General features: G+C 40.7%; 1 long non-coding RNA gene across 1 annotated transcript in view; it reads left to right on the forward strand.

Moving 5' to 3' along the window:
• The first annotated feature begins 780 nt into the window (after window positions 1-780).
• Window positions 781-14,437, forward strand: part of LOC131103777 (uncharacterized) — a 29,243-nt gene continuing 15,586 nt past the window's right edge. Inside the window, exons 1-4 of the long non-coding RNA XR_013629990.1 lie at window positions 781-1,143; window positions 1,356-1,473; window positions 6,997-7,060; window positions 7,353-7,444. This is a non-coding gene — a long non-coding RNA (uncharacterized LOC131103777). The remainder of the gene's footprint in view (window positions 1,144-1,355; window positions 1,474-6,996; window positions 7,061-7,352; window positions 7,445-14,437) is intronic.

A 14,437-nucleotide genomic window follows, 5' to 3' on the forward strand; every position in this document is an offset into this window, starting at 1 on the left:
ACAGCCACTGCAACTGTTTCAGCAGTCTAATAATGTCCATTTTTTTTATTCCTATTACGTCCTGTTCCAAACATAAAACAACTTTATACCACACCAGAAGGGTAAGGAATTAACTACTGAATAATTGATATTTTCCAAGTTTACCAAGCTCCTATTTAGATGCTTTCTGATACAAAGAAAGTCATGAATTAACAATTAGGCTTTTTATGGTAACTTCTTGTTGTAAAATGCAAAAAAATAAAAGACTGCTTCATGCTCATTCCTGAGGGAGGTTGGCTCAAGGCCAATTTGTAGGCTGTTTACCAGTTTGGGTTTTCTAATATTCTGTCGAATTTTCTTTCTCACACGGTGAACTGTGTTAATCCAATTCAGTACAGCTAATTATATGTTTCACTGTGTATTAGTATGAAATTAACACATACCGTAACAAAGTATTTTGATTGGTTTCATTTTGATTGGAAGTTACGTTGAATAAAAATCCCAGTGTCCTTGAATGCAGCACTATTTAAAACGTTTCCTATTTACGCTGTGACTCCTCCCACGTCACAACAACCTCAATCATGGCTGTGGTTACAGCGCCATTGCTTGCTAACTCGACTTCATGGCTTTTCTTCTGGTTTGTAACATATTTGTCTCTCCCTAACGTGACACTTAGCTAGTTTATGTTTTTTCAGTGTTTAGATTTTAGCTTAAATTTAAGTACATTTCCCTACACGAGTCTTGAACCGAGTGGGCGGCCATTTTGGTTCAAGTGAACACGAACAGGTTTGCACCTTTTCTTCTTTTACAGCTAAAATAAGCCAAATATATATGTTACAAGCTTTAGAATCCCATTATAATGCTTTAAAACTTGTGAAAACCTGCTGTAGTTTTTGACTATTTTAACTAACATGAGTATTAATATTTTGGCTAACAGTGACTCAGGCGTCTGTTTTTAAGCTTCAAATACATCGCTAACAAATTATTTTTTTGTGACATTGTGTACACTGTTGTGTGATATGTATCATAATTGATTAACAGTACCTGCATTTTGTGTTTTTAAGCTTTGAATGCTTAAAACATACCTTTAGGAGCCATTGTCTGCACCAAAATGGCCACCCTCCTGTGTTGTATTGCATATTTTGGCTACCTCCCGTTATTAAGGTAAGAACACAACAAAAATGACTCAAAATAATTTTTTTGTGTAAAATTGTATCCAATGTTGTGTAATAGTTGTTATAGCTTCCGTTTTTTAAAGTGTAGAATACATAAAAATGACTTCCAAGGTAATTTTTTGAACCAAAATGGCCACTGTTGTATTGCATTTTGGCTATCTATACCATCCATCCATTTTCTATGCTGCTTATTCTCACTAGGGTTGCAGGGGGATGCTGGAACCTATCCCAGCTGACTTTGGGCGAGAGGCGGGGTACACCCTGGACTGGTCGCTGGCAAATCACAGGCATTCTGGCTACTAATGTACTTTTTTGTCAGGTAACATTTTTTCCACTGTTTTCCACTGTTACATTGAGTGTTTATATTTTTAAACTTACACTGCATCAAAAATGACTTTGACTTGTTTGAACCAAATTGTTTTGTCGCATTTTCACCACTGGATTTCGTGTATCTTTGATAACCGTGATTGCATCTTTTCATTTTAAACTCAAAATGCCTCAAATGTGACTTGTTTTGTAACGTTTGTATCATGACTCCAATGATTTCTCTCATAACTTGCCGCAGTTTTGACTTTAAACCCCATTTATTTTGAATGCTGTGGCCATTTTGGTAGCGTTGCCTGTTGCGTAATGTGGGTTGCGGTCAGCAGCGGGTTTTCATTTTTAGACAAGAAGCCTTTAAAAAATGATTATTTTGGATTCAGCGTGGTGAAGTGAGACATTATGATGCGTCCTGAAATGCTCCTTCGCTTCACATAAAGTGAGTCACTGTTGTTTTGAGAGATGACCCCTTTGAGTTGTGCTTATTATTATTATTATTATTATTATTATTACTATAACGACCTGCGGGGTCCTTAAAATCAAAAAGTGTTTAATCATCCCTGTTTATGAGCCCAATTAGACAGCTGGGTATGTTATTGACGATGCGCTGAGAGATCACAAAAGCGGTCATTGGTGCCGCGCATATTTCTTTGATGGGAGGCAGTTTAGTGGAACGGCTCCTCTGTTTTTAAATGTTCTTAAATGTCGCAGCTAACGGATGGATGTTTTTCGCGGGGGCTGAGGTTAGACCTGCGAATATGAATCATTAACGGAGGGTAGTTTATTAGCAGATGCGGTCTTTGAATGCAAATTATAAGGGTGAAACTTAAGTCTGGTATCCTGTCATCGAGGGTAGTATTAAATGTACTTCAACTGTATTAGAATGAGACACTGGCTAAGTGTTTAATCATTATCAAGCAAGTGTCACTCAGGAATTAAGTTTTTATGTTAAGAACTTGTTAGTTGTTGTATGTTAAAAACTGCCTGTATAATTTAAGGGTTAAATGAACTAAGTACAAATATAAGGCATTTAAAAGACTCATTCAGAGATATGTAGTATTATATACTGGTCACTAGGTGTCAGTAACATTACTGTAATATTTGAGAGACGCAAGGATGTAATAGGCAACAATAAAAATACTAAAAAACATGGGCTACAGTTGATACTCGTCATGTTTGTGTTATTTATGTTTTAAATAGAGTATTTATTCTTTTTTACTCTGTACTGTGTTATCTCTCCTACATGGTAGGAGTGTAAAAGTGACTATAGGGGTGTTAGTTTGTGTCTAGAGGTCTCTAATAATAGAAACCACTCAACAATGAGCAATCTAAAATGGCACCAACTTCCTTTTGAATACCGGTGACTACATCCTACTAAATCGCCGTCATTTTTCTGTACAAGGTAGAATTCTGTGGAAAAACAACTGCATTGTAAGTGATATTGATGGTTTCCCGTGTTTTGTTTGTTGATATCGCCGCGGCGCTGTCACTATCACAACTTGTTTGGCGCTTTATCTCTTTTTATGTGATGTTGAAATGAAAAATACTCCACATAAATTGTATGGGTGTAATCCAAAACAATGTGAGCAACAGTGTGTAAAGCCTAGACGTGCAGAAAGAAGGGGAGCTCTAATGACACACTACAGAGGCAAGAGGCACTGATGCAACAAAGTGGAAAGAGACTGAGTGAAGGAAGAAAAGTTTAATAAGAATTTTTTTTTTGAGGGAGGGGGGGTGTCAAAGCAGAAGAAACTAAGCAGTTGTTGAGTCAGTGCCCGACGTCGCTCCACCTAAATGTCTACATGAGCAAAGAGCCCGAGCTAGAGTCGCCACCGACTCCCCGCCAATTAAATCTCCTAATTAATCACGACTATTATTAGAAACACGCTGGAAGCACGGCGCCGGAGGGGGGGTTGAGAAGCCTTGCACATCTTTGCTCTGGTAGTACTTTTCTCCGAGCTGCCCTCTAGTTTAGTGATGCTCTGTTTTGCAGAATGCAGCAGATGAACACATGTTTTTTTTTCCCTCAATTCACATTTACAGACAAACTTTCGTTTTTTGTACATCCCAGTTTTCATGATTAAATTGGTATCAAAATATTGCCTCGGCCTCAGTTTTGCATGCAACAAACTAGCCCATTTATTTTGTACCTAATCGAGTGCTTTAACAAAGAACCCTATGCCTTGCTGACTCGCTGTCTGTGTATCTTTTAGTGAATGCAACTGCTACATAACACTTCATGGGGCCAAAGAAAGATGGGAATGCCAGCAATTTGGTCAAGAAGTTGAGAAACACAATTGGATTAGATCTCGACAGGATGTACGGCAAGTCCACATCAAAGACAAATTACATCAAAATTACATTAGTCATTATCGCGGGGGCTGCATGGCGGATGAGTGGTTAGCACACAGGCCTCACAGCTAGGAGACCAGAGTTCAATTCCACCCTGTGTGGAGATAGATAGACTTCCTTTATTGTCATTACAGAATAAAACAGCAGTGAAATTGCCAACAAAATGTCGTTGCCTGGCTCCCGTATGATAATAAATAATAATAATAATAATGTGGAGAATAAATAGATGACATCAAATCTCCCCGTGCATGTGTGGGTTTTCTCCGGGTACTCCGGTTTCCTCCCACATTCCAAAAACATGCTAGGTTAATTGGCGACTCCAAATTGTCCATAGGTATGAATGTGAGTGTGAATGGTTGTTTGTCTATATGTGCCCTGTGATTGGCTGGCGACATTTTCGTTAAAGATTTAACCAGATCTTCACCAAAATTGTATGCGTACATGCATCCCCCTTAAACAAAAATGTCTAGAAACGACTCAACATGGACGCATACCATTTTTGGTGAAGATCTAGTTAAAGATTCCACATCTTTAACCAGATCTTCACCAAAATTGTATGCGCTGGTTAAAGATTCCACATCTTTAACCAACAATAGAATCCAAATCAGGGGTGGTCAAAGTCTGGCCCGAGGGCCATTTGTAGCTTGTAGCTGTTTTTGTAAAAAGTGTGGACCCCCATGATCTAAATGTTCATAAAAGATGCATCCATTTGTCTGAGGTATACTGCAAATGCTACCAACTAGCACCTCAATTCAATTAAATACAGAGTCTCTTATAGTTGCCGGGTGCGTGGTAAACAAATAAGCAAATAACACTAGGGTCTGTAATTGGTTCCAGATCAAAATTTGTTGGGATTAACTTAACAGCGGGGCTGCACGGCGGTCGAGTGGTTAGCGCGCAGACCTCACAGCTAGGAAACCAGGGTTCAATTGCACCCTCAGCCATCTCTGTGTGGAGTTTGCGTGGGTTTTCTCTGCGTACTCCGGTTTCCTCCCACATTCCAAAAACATGCTAGGTCAATTGGCGACTCCAAATTGTCCATAGGTATGAATGTGAGTGTGAATGGTTGTTTGTCTATATGTGCCCTGTGATTGGCTGCGACCGGTCCAGGGTGTACTCCGCCTCTTGCCCGAAGACAGCTGGGATAGGCTCCAGCATCCCCCGCGACCCTCATGAGGATAAGCTGTAGAAAATGTATGAATGAATGAACCTCCCTGATGTAGTGTTTATATTCTCCAGAAGATGGCGGTAGCTGTATATGAAGCATGAGTGGGAAGCCTTATCTACCTCTGCATGCGCTTTAAAATGTTGATTTTAAAGCAATGTTGACTCACTAAAAGGCGAGTTTTGTGCTCTGGTGTACTCCAAGTCATTATTAAAGTTATTTATATATAGAATGTGATTGCAAATGTATCTCACAATTTATTGCACGCTTCCAATTAATGCCCCGTCATCTTTGTGGTTTCGGTAAACGACCACCCAGCTGTAATTACAACACTTCCAGTCATTTAGAATGTGGACTTTGAGCTTTCACAAATCTCCAGTGGTTTTTCCTTTCATTGACTTCAATGTATTGCCCATTTCATTTGTAGTCTGTTGGCTCTCAGGCAGGTTCTATTCCCCAAGTAGCCTGTAGGCCTGCACGGTGACATTGCCTGGCCTCTCCCAGCCTTTGCTGCCTGCTTGAGTATGCACAGTAGCCCCCCTGCAGGTGATTGATGCCAGGGGAAGAGGGGAGAGGAAATCTATCCCCAGGTTGCAGCGTGGACTGTTGATGAATGACCCCTTCGAGGTCTGAGCAGAACTGATGGGTCACGGGCACGGCAGACCTCTTGAAGACTGATGAGGATGGAGTCTGAGAAGTGGGGATGTGATAGAGGAGGGTGGGGATAAAAGCCAAATGCATTGGTGTTTTTTTTTTTTAAATATCTGAAATCACTTTGGGGCTGTTTAGTTTTTAACAATGGATGATGTCGTTTATGGCCAAAACATTTGCAAGTAAGTATTTTAAAAGAACACCATTAATTCTGTACTTAGTGACTTAGTTGCCAACTACTGGCTGGCCTTGCCTATTATAACGTTTTCCGTTGTTTTTGCAGGTTGTCTGTATAGAAATCATTTTTAGAATGCTATCAAGTTTTTTCCAGCCTTCACTTGGCTGTTGTTGTGTAAATTTACCTGGAAATTGACTCGTTACTATATGAAGTAAACACTTAAGAACACATAGTATGTCAACATTTTATCAAGGTTTTTGCTAAAAACATGGCAATCTTTACTATTGGTCTTTCATTCACTTTCTGTGCTGGAGACTATCCCAGCTGTCTTCGGGCACCCTGGACTGGTGGCCAGCCAATCACAGGGCACATATAGACAAACAACCATTCACACTCACATTCATATCTATGGACAATTTGGAGTCGCCAATTAACCTAGCATGTTTTTGGAATGTGGGAGGAAACCGGAGTACACAGAGAAAACACAGAGATGGCCGAGGGTGGAATTGAACCCTGGTTTCCTAGCTGTGAGGTCTGCGTGCTAACCACTCGTCCGCCGTGCAGCCCCACTGTTAAGTTAATCCCAAAAAATGTTGATCTAGAACCAATTACAGCTTGCTTTGCTTTAATTATATCCTATAGTTGTGTGCAAAGGTGACTATAGGGGTGCTATTTCATGTCTAGAGATCTCTAATAATTGTCATAGACATTGTGGCTATTGTGGCGAAAACCCACGCATTCACGGGGAGAACATGCAAACTCCACACAGAGATGGCCGAGGGTGGAATTGAACATGGGTTTTCTAGCTGTGAGGCCTGCGCGCTAACCACTCACTCGCTCACTCAACGAAAAACAAAGACTCAATCGTCAATGTGGTGCTTGATTCCGTGTAATATGCCGTCAAACGGTCTACAATAATCCCTCATTTATCAGGGTTAATTAGTTCTCTATCTGATTATCATATGGGATTATTTATACATTTAAGTGCATAAAACACTCTTTACAACCTTTTAACCATGTAAAACTACATTTACATTACTGATGCCCTCTAGACATGAACTAACACCCCTACAGTCATATTTATATGCATATATGTCAAAATTTGTGTAAAAGTGGAATTTTATGTTTGAAATATATTTTGTCACAAAAACTTTTCCTCCCTTTTTGTTTTGCAGATAACCCATATTTTGCTGAAACTTGCCAGTGTTGTACTGCTGATTACTAAAGAACGGAAAAAAGGTAGAAACAAACTGTCTTCTGATGAAAGATGTCCACATAGCCCAAGGACACAATATTCTGTGTGTCTTGAAAAATAAGTCAAAAAATCCTCAACAATGGCTATTACCGAGCGAGACGCCTTTTGAAAAATGGCTGGGATTGTATGATGGATGACTCTCAATGTTTGGCCCTCAAAAAACTGGGGCGAAGTTTTGTCAAACTGTTGTTGAAAACCTGGATCGTACAAAAAAAAAAGTAGGGCAAACCGAAACTTGACTGTACTGAAAGTGATAATACTTCTTGTTCTTGACAGAGACCAGATAGCACCATCTGTTGGATCTGGTGGGACGCTGACCTTCCAGTCCCTATAAAGCAGAGCTGCCATTGGACCCAAAATGCAGAAAGGTAGTAGACGGAACACAGTTTTGATGTTATTTCAGAAATATTTCAATATTGAACAAAACAAAAATATGTTCTCAATCAGAAATCACTCCACACTCTTTATTGCTCTCTAGTTCTACCATATCTTACTTATTGTGTGGAAATATGGGCTAATAACTATAAAAGCAATCTTCACTCGCTAAATGTACTGCAAAAAAGGTCAGTAAGGATAATTCATAATGCCGCCTACAGAGAACATACTAACTCCTTATTTCTAAAATCCCAAATGGATAGATAGACTTTCTTTAGTGTCATTGCACAATAACACAGCAGTGAAATTGCCAACGATATTCCGTTATTTATTATATTAATAATATTATTATGAATTATTACAAATAATTTACATAATTTAGAATAAATAATAATTTATTTAAATAATAATTTATTCTAAATTATTTAGATTATTTAAATTTAAAAAAAAAATTAGAATAAATGATAATTTATTCTAATTATTTGTACAAATTACTGTTCACGCTGTACATTGTTCATATTTGATGTCTATTTATTGACTTAATACTTAAACTTGCTGATGTAGTTAATCTTCAAACAGCTAAAATAATGCATAAGACTAAAAATAACCAATTCCCTAAAAATGCCATCCAATACTTCTCAGTACATTCTTTCTACATTTGAAACACTTATATGCTAGGACTACGTTAAAGAGCCATAGCATTTCAGTATGTGGAATCAAACTATGGAATGGATTGAGTACTTTGGTATGGGACAAAAAATAAAAAAAAAACAACTTAAACTATATTAGGAAAGCAGGAAGTGAACAAATGTAACAGTTACTGATTGTAAAAGTACCAGATGGAGGGGTAGGATTTAATAAGCTTTGCTTCTTCCTACTCCTTTTGGACATTACCATTTCCATGTATCCTCACAATATTAATATTATTATTATTATAGCGAGTAAAGCCAGTAGGGTTTCTTTCAACATGGAATCTTGATTATGACCTTAAGCAGGGTTGTAATCTGGTGTGCCACCTCTTTAGGAACCGCATTTGATCATCTGCCTGCAGTGAATTAGGAGCAAAACTCCATCTGGTTGATGCACAGACACAAAATAAAATCATCTATGTTTTTATGATGGCAGGAGGTGGGGGGGGAATCAGAGCTGACAGGTTTAGCCCTGAGAGTGTAGCCTTTTTAACTTCTCGCCGGCGACGCTATAACGGCCTTGTGCATTCAAAGCAAATAGAGATGCACTATTCTATATGGGCAACTTTGCAAATATGGTAATAAAACACCATAAAAAAACATAGAAGTGTTTTTCACCCTCCCTCTCTCTTGTCTGTTGAGAAGATTACTTGCTGCATCTTTCTGCATGGCCGCAATCTTGGCCCGCGTCCACCTCGTAGCCATAAAAGCCTCACAAAGAAAATGTCTTCCTTTTTTTTTTACGAGGCCCGACTCTCTTTTAGCGTTTCATTGACATCATTCTCATTGACATGCACAAAAAACAACAAAATAAAAGCACATTTGCACCACGTCTGCACCGGAGGTTCACCCTGAGGCGATGCGCCACCCGCTCCAACACGGGGTGGGCCGCAGCGGTGATAAATTGGCATGGATTAAATGTCAGCCCTTGGAGAGGAGAAGCACGTCCACCCTCCGCCGAGCTACAGTGAATCTCGTAGCGGGAACAGGTCGGACAAATTAGAGCTATGTCTACGCCCTGCGCCGTCATGCGGACAATTTAAAAGGTAGCTTGACCCAGCACAGATGGATACAAGGTGAGCGTGGTCTTCCTTTTAGAAATCCTAAATCATGTCACTAAACAACAACGGCAGGCCACAGCACTGTTGAGCATCTAACATTCCTTCCAAGGGTTTGTCTAGGGTTAGGACCCAGAATCATTCATTCATTCATTCATTCATTTTCTACCGCTTGTCCTCACGAGGGTCGCGGGGGTGCTGGAGCCTATCCCAGTTGACTTTAGGCAAGGGGCAGGGTACACCCTGGACTGGTCGAACTTCATTTTTAATTTAAATGAATTTTGATTAATGTTCATTCATTCATTCATTTTCTACCGCTTTTTTCTCACGAGGGTCGCAGGGGTTGCTGGAGCCTATCCCAGCTGTCTTCAGGGGAGAGGGCGGGGTACACCCTGGACTGGTTGAACTTTATTTTTTATTTAAATGAATTTTGATTAATGTTCATTCATTAATTTTCTACCGCTTTTCTTCACGAGGGTCGTGGGGGTGCTGGAGCGTATCCCAGCTGTCTTCAGGGGAGAGGGGGGGTACACCCTGGACTGGTTGAACTTTATTTTTTATTTAAATGAATTTTGATTAATGTTCATTCATTCATTTTCTACCGCTTTTCTTCACGAGGGTCGCGGGGGTGCTGGAGCGTATCCCAGCTGTCTTCAGGGGAGAGGGGGGGGTACACCCTGGACTGGTCTAACTTCATTTTTAATTTAAATTAATTTTGATTAATGTTCATTAATTAATTCATTCATTCTCTACTGCTTTTCCTCACGAGGGTCGCAGGGGTTGCTGGAGCCTATCCCAGCTTTCTTCAGGGGAGAGGGCGGGGTACACCCTGGACTGGTTGAACTTTATTTTTCATTTAAATGAATTTTGATTAATGTTCATTCATTCATTCTCTACCGCTTTTTTCTCACGAGGGTCGCAGGGGTTGCTGGAGCCTATCCCAGCTTTCTTCAGGCGAGAGGGTGGGGTACACCCTGGACTGGTTGAACTTTATTTTTTATTTAAATGAATTTTGATTAATGTTCATTCATTCATTTTCTACCGCTTTTCTTCACGAGGGTCGTGGGGGTGCTGGAGCGTATCCCAGCTGTCTTCAGGAGAGAGGGGGGGTACACCCTGGACTGGTCTAACTTCATTTTTAATTTAAATTAATTTTGATTAATGTTCATTAATTAATTCATTCATTCTATACTGCTTTTCCTCACGAGGGTCGCAGGGGTTGCTGGAGCCTATCCCAGCTTTCTTCAGGCGAGAGGGCGGGGTACACCCTGGACTGGTTGAACTTTATTTTTCATTTAAATGAATTTTGATTAATGTTCATTCATTCATTCTCTACCGCTTTTTTCTCACGAGGGTCGCAGGGGTTGCTGGAGCCTATCCCAGCTTTCTTCAGGCGAGAGGGTGGGGTACACCCTGGACTGGTTGAACTTTATTTTTTATTTAAATGAATTTTGATTAATGTTCATTCATTCATTTTCTACCGCTTTTCTTCACGAGGGTCGTGGGGGTGCTGGAGCGTATCCCAGCTGTCTTCAGGAGAGAGGGGGGGTACACCCTGGACTGGTCTAACTTCATTTTTAATTTAAATTAATTTTGATTAATGTTCATTAATTAATTCATTCATTCTCTACTGCTTTTCCTCACGAGGGTCGCAGGGGTTGCTGGAGCCTATCCCAGCTTTCTTCAGGCGAGAGGGCGGGGTACACCCTGGACTGGTTGAACTTTATTTTTCATTTAAATGAATTTTGATTAATGTTCATTCATTCATTCTCTACCACTTTTTTCTCACGAGGGTCGCAGGGGTTGCTGGAGCCTATCCCAGCTTTCTTCAGGCGAGAGGGTGGGGTACACCCTGGACTGGTTGAACTTTATTTTTTATTTAAATGAATTTTGATTAATGTTCATTCATTCATTCTCTACCGCTTTTCCTCACGAGGGTCACAGGGGGTGCTGGAGCCTATCTCAGCTGGCCTCAGGTGAGAGGCGGGACTCGGAATCAGTAGAAAGCATATTCCCAGTATCAATTGTATACGCCTCTATTCAGTTGTCTCCTCTAGTCGTCAGGTGCATGGTTTACAACAGCAACAAAAAAAATTTGAATTCACATCCGCGGCTGTAGGCAACCTCCTGATGTTGTGTTTGTATTAACACCATGAGATGTCAGTATCCCAAATGGCCAGCATCCAGACTTCTGTGTGCGCTTTAAAATCTTGGTTACGCCACCCAGCTGTGTTGTGCGATATACTTGTTAATAAATGATAGTGTGGTCAAAGAAAGCAACATTTAGCTTTTTCGTCTGCGTGGCTAACAAGCAATGCGAGGCAAAAAAAAAAACAAACAAAAATTGAGGTCGAAACCAGCTTTCACTGTACTCCCTCTGCTCTTTTCAGCTGTAATGGACGACTGCCCAGAACAAAGTTGTTTCTCGGGATGAAGTGGAGCACAACGCTGCACCACCGTTATTATGAAACACAAATTGCTTGTGCTGCTGAAAACTGCAGACGACAAGAAAGTACAAATATGGTTTTTGAACTGCTTAAAATTTAGCTGTAGTATGTGGCAGACATTTTTTTGCCTCCTGGTCGTGTTACATTTAGCTACTTGCTGCATGGCAGAATCGACCCTGGCTCAAAACATATGAATAAATCATGCCAATTAGTGGTTGAAATTAGCCCATTCTTAATAAAAGTATGCGTATTGCATTGTCATTTGTGAGGTGTCAGTAATGCTAGGAGTCCACTTGCATCATTGGCGCAACTTGGCTCGTGCCATTACATTCCAGTGGATTCCAATAGGTGGATTGTTTGCCACATTTGGTTCCACTTGGTGGACACTTTGTGCTGATTGCTTGATGCAAGTGGCTTGAGGAAAATTTTTTACATTTTGAAATTTTCTTGCCGCCAAACTAAATTTTTGCTGCCGTTACGGGCCACCACGAGCCAGTTGGGAAGCAGTTCGAGCCACTGCACGCCACTAGGCGCCACAGCGAGCCACTACGCGGCAATCACATAATCTTTGACGCGAACTGGCACCAACTGGCGCTGGCCCAGTGGACTCCTAGCATCATTGGCGCAACTTGGCTCGTGCCATTACATTCCAGTGGATTCCAATAGGCACATTGTTTGCGACATTTGATTCCACTTGGTGGACACTTTGTGCTGATTGCTCGATGCAAGTGGTGCAACGAAAATTTTAAACATTTGTAACTTTTCTTGCCGCCAAACTAAATTTTTGCCGCCGTTACGGGCCACCACAAGCCAGTTGGGAGGCAGTTCGCGCCACTGCACACCACTAGGTGCCACTGCAAGCCACTACGCGCCAGTCACATAATCTTTGACGCAAACTGGCACCAACTGGTGCCGGCCCAGTGGACTCCTAGCATCATTGGCGCAACTTGGCTCGTGCCATTACATTCCAGTGGATTCCAATAGGCAGATTGTTTGCGACATTTGGTTCCACTCGGTGGACACTTTGTGCTGATTGTTTGATGCAAGTGGCGTGACAAAAATTGTAAACATTTTTAAATTTTCTTGCCGCCAAACTAAATTTTCGCAGCCGTTACGGGCCACCACGAGCCAGTTGGGAGGCAGTTTGAGCCACTGCACGTCACTAGGCACCTTATTGGCGACACTAGGCGCCACAGCAAATTGCATTGCCGTGAACTGGCACCAACTGCCGCCGGCCCAGTGGACTCTTAGCACAAGATCGCCAGAACAACAAACTTCTATTGCAGCTTGAATGATCTCACAAAAAAGCAGAATAATCCCTAATAAAAATCTGGGCTAGCATATTTATTGCTATTGTTATAGGAGCGCAAATCTTATTGATAGTTATCTCTACTATATTTGGTAGCAGGAGTGTAATGGTGACTATAGGGGTGTTAGTTCATGTCTAGAGGGCTGTAATAATGTTTAAAAGAAGTATTTAGAAGGTCATTAACAGGTTTTTTATTTTTGGCAAGCAAAAACTCGACTCTAAACCGCTGTTCCAAGGAACCCTCGCCCACATACGTATCAGCTCCTCCAGGGAATACATCTAGAGGGTTCTAATGTTAAAAATTGTATTTGTAAACAAGTATTCCATGCTGTAACTATGAAAATCTTTGACTTACAAGTAAGGAATCCGACTTTGTGGAAATTCACCAGTCAAAGTCCAGTCTGAAACCAATTAAGGAGAGATTACTGTCGGAGTGTTCCTGCCATAGGAGACAGTAACAATAGGGGCACTTACTTTCCAGCCCCGAATGCAGAGTTTGGCCAAATGTATAATTCAGATCAAACAGTACTTTTTGTCTGTGTGGTTAACAAGCAATACAAGACAAAAACGAGGTCAGAACCAGCTCTAACTACTCCCTCTGCTCTTTTTAGCCGTAATGGACGACTGCCCAGAACTAAGTTGTTTCTTGAGATGAAGTAGAGCACAATGCTGCACCATTATCATGAAACCCAAACTGCTCGTACTGCAATGACAAGACACCCTTTTACCGTCTCTCGGCCCTCCTCATACACCCGGTGAGGGACTTTTTTGCCTTGTCGTATTCGGCGTATACGGCATTCATTTAGCGCCCTTTAAAGCTGCGGATGCTCCAGCAAGGCTGGTAATTGATGAATGTCTGCAGCCGTGTTAGCTCAGGATAGTGTGAGGAGAGCAATTTGCGGCTCACCTCTCGGCATCTTTCAGCCAACACTCCAATTTTTGTCTGAACATGAATGTAGTCCCACTGATCACACATTGCAATGCTCACTCATGAACCTCATTTCACGGGTATTTCCTCATAAAGTCATAATATTGCATAATAGTATTTTTAATCATAATCTTCCTCACAAATAAATAGTAACACTTAAATAATACATTTGGTAATCATTACTCAATTGCAGGACCACCATGGACGTTTTTATTGTGGCCAACCTAATGTACACCATCATGCTGTCTAATCAACATCATGAATTATGAATTATGAAAGTTCACTAACACAGTTTTCTGAACACTATCTGAGAGAGATACGTCTTTTGTGTACACAGAAAAACACAAAAATGGCTACATTTTTTTTTGTTGAGTGTGTATCACTTTTACTACTTTTTTTTTCTCCCTACAAGCAAATAAAGATACTGAGTTTAAACAACAAAATTCAACTACATTCAGCCATGGTGTGTTTATTAGAGGTAAGGAATGAAGGAATTAATGTTTTTTTTTTAATTTTCTACTGCTTATCACAAGGGTGGCGGGGGTGCTGGAATCC

This window comes from Doryrhamphus excisus, linkage group LG16 (assembly GCF_037039965.1).
Source record: "Doryrhamphus excisus strain RoL-2023G ecotype Guam linkage group LG16, RoL_Dexc_Guam_v1.1, whole genome shotgun sequence".
NCBI lineage: Eukaryota > Metazoa > Chordata > Actinopteri > Syngnathiformes > Syngnathidae > Doryrhamphus > Doryrhamphus excisus.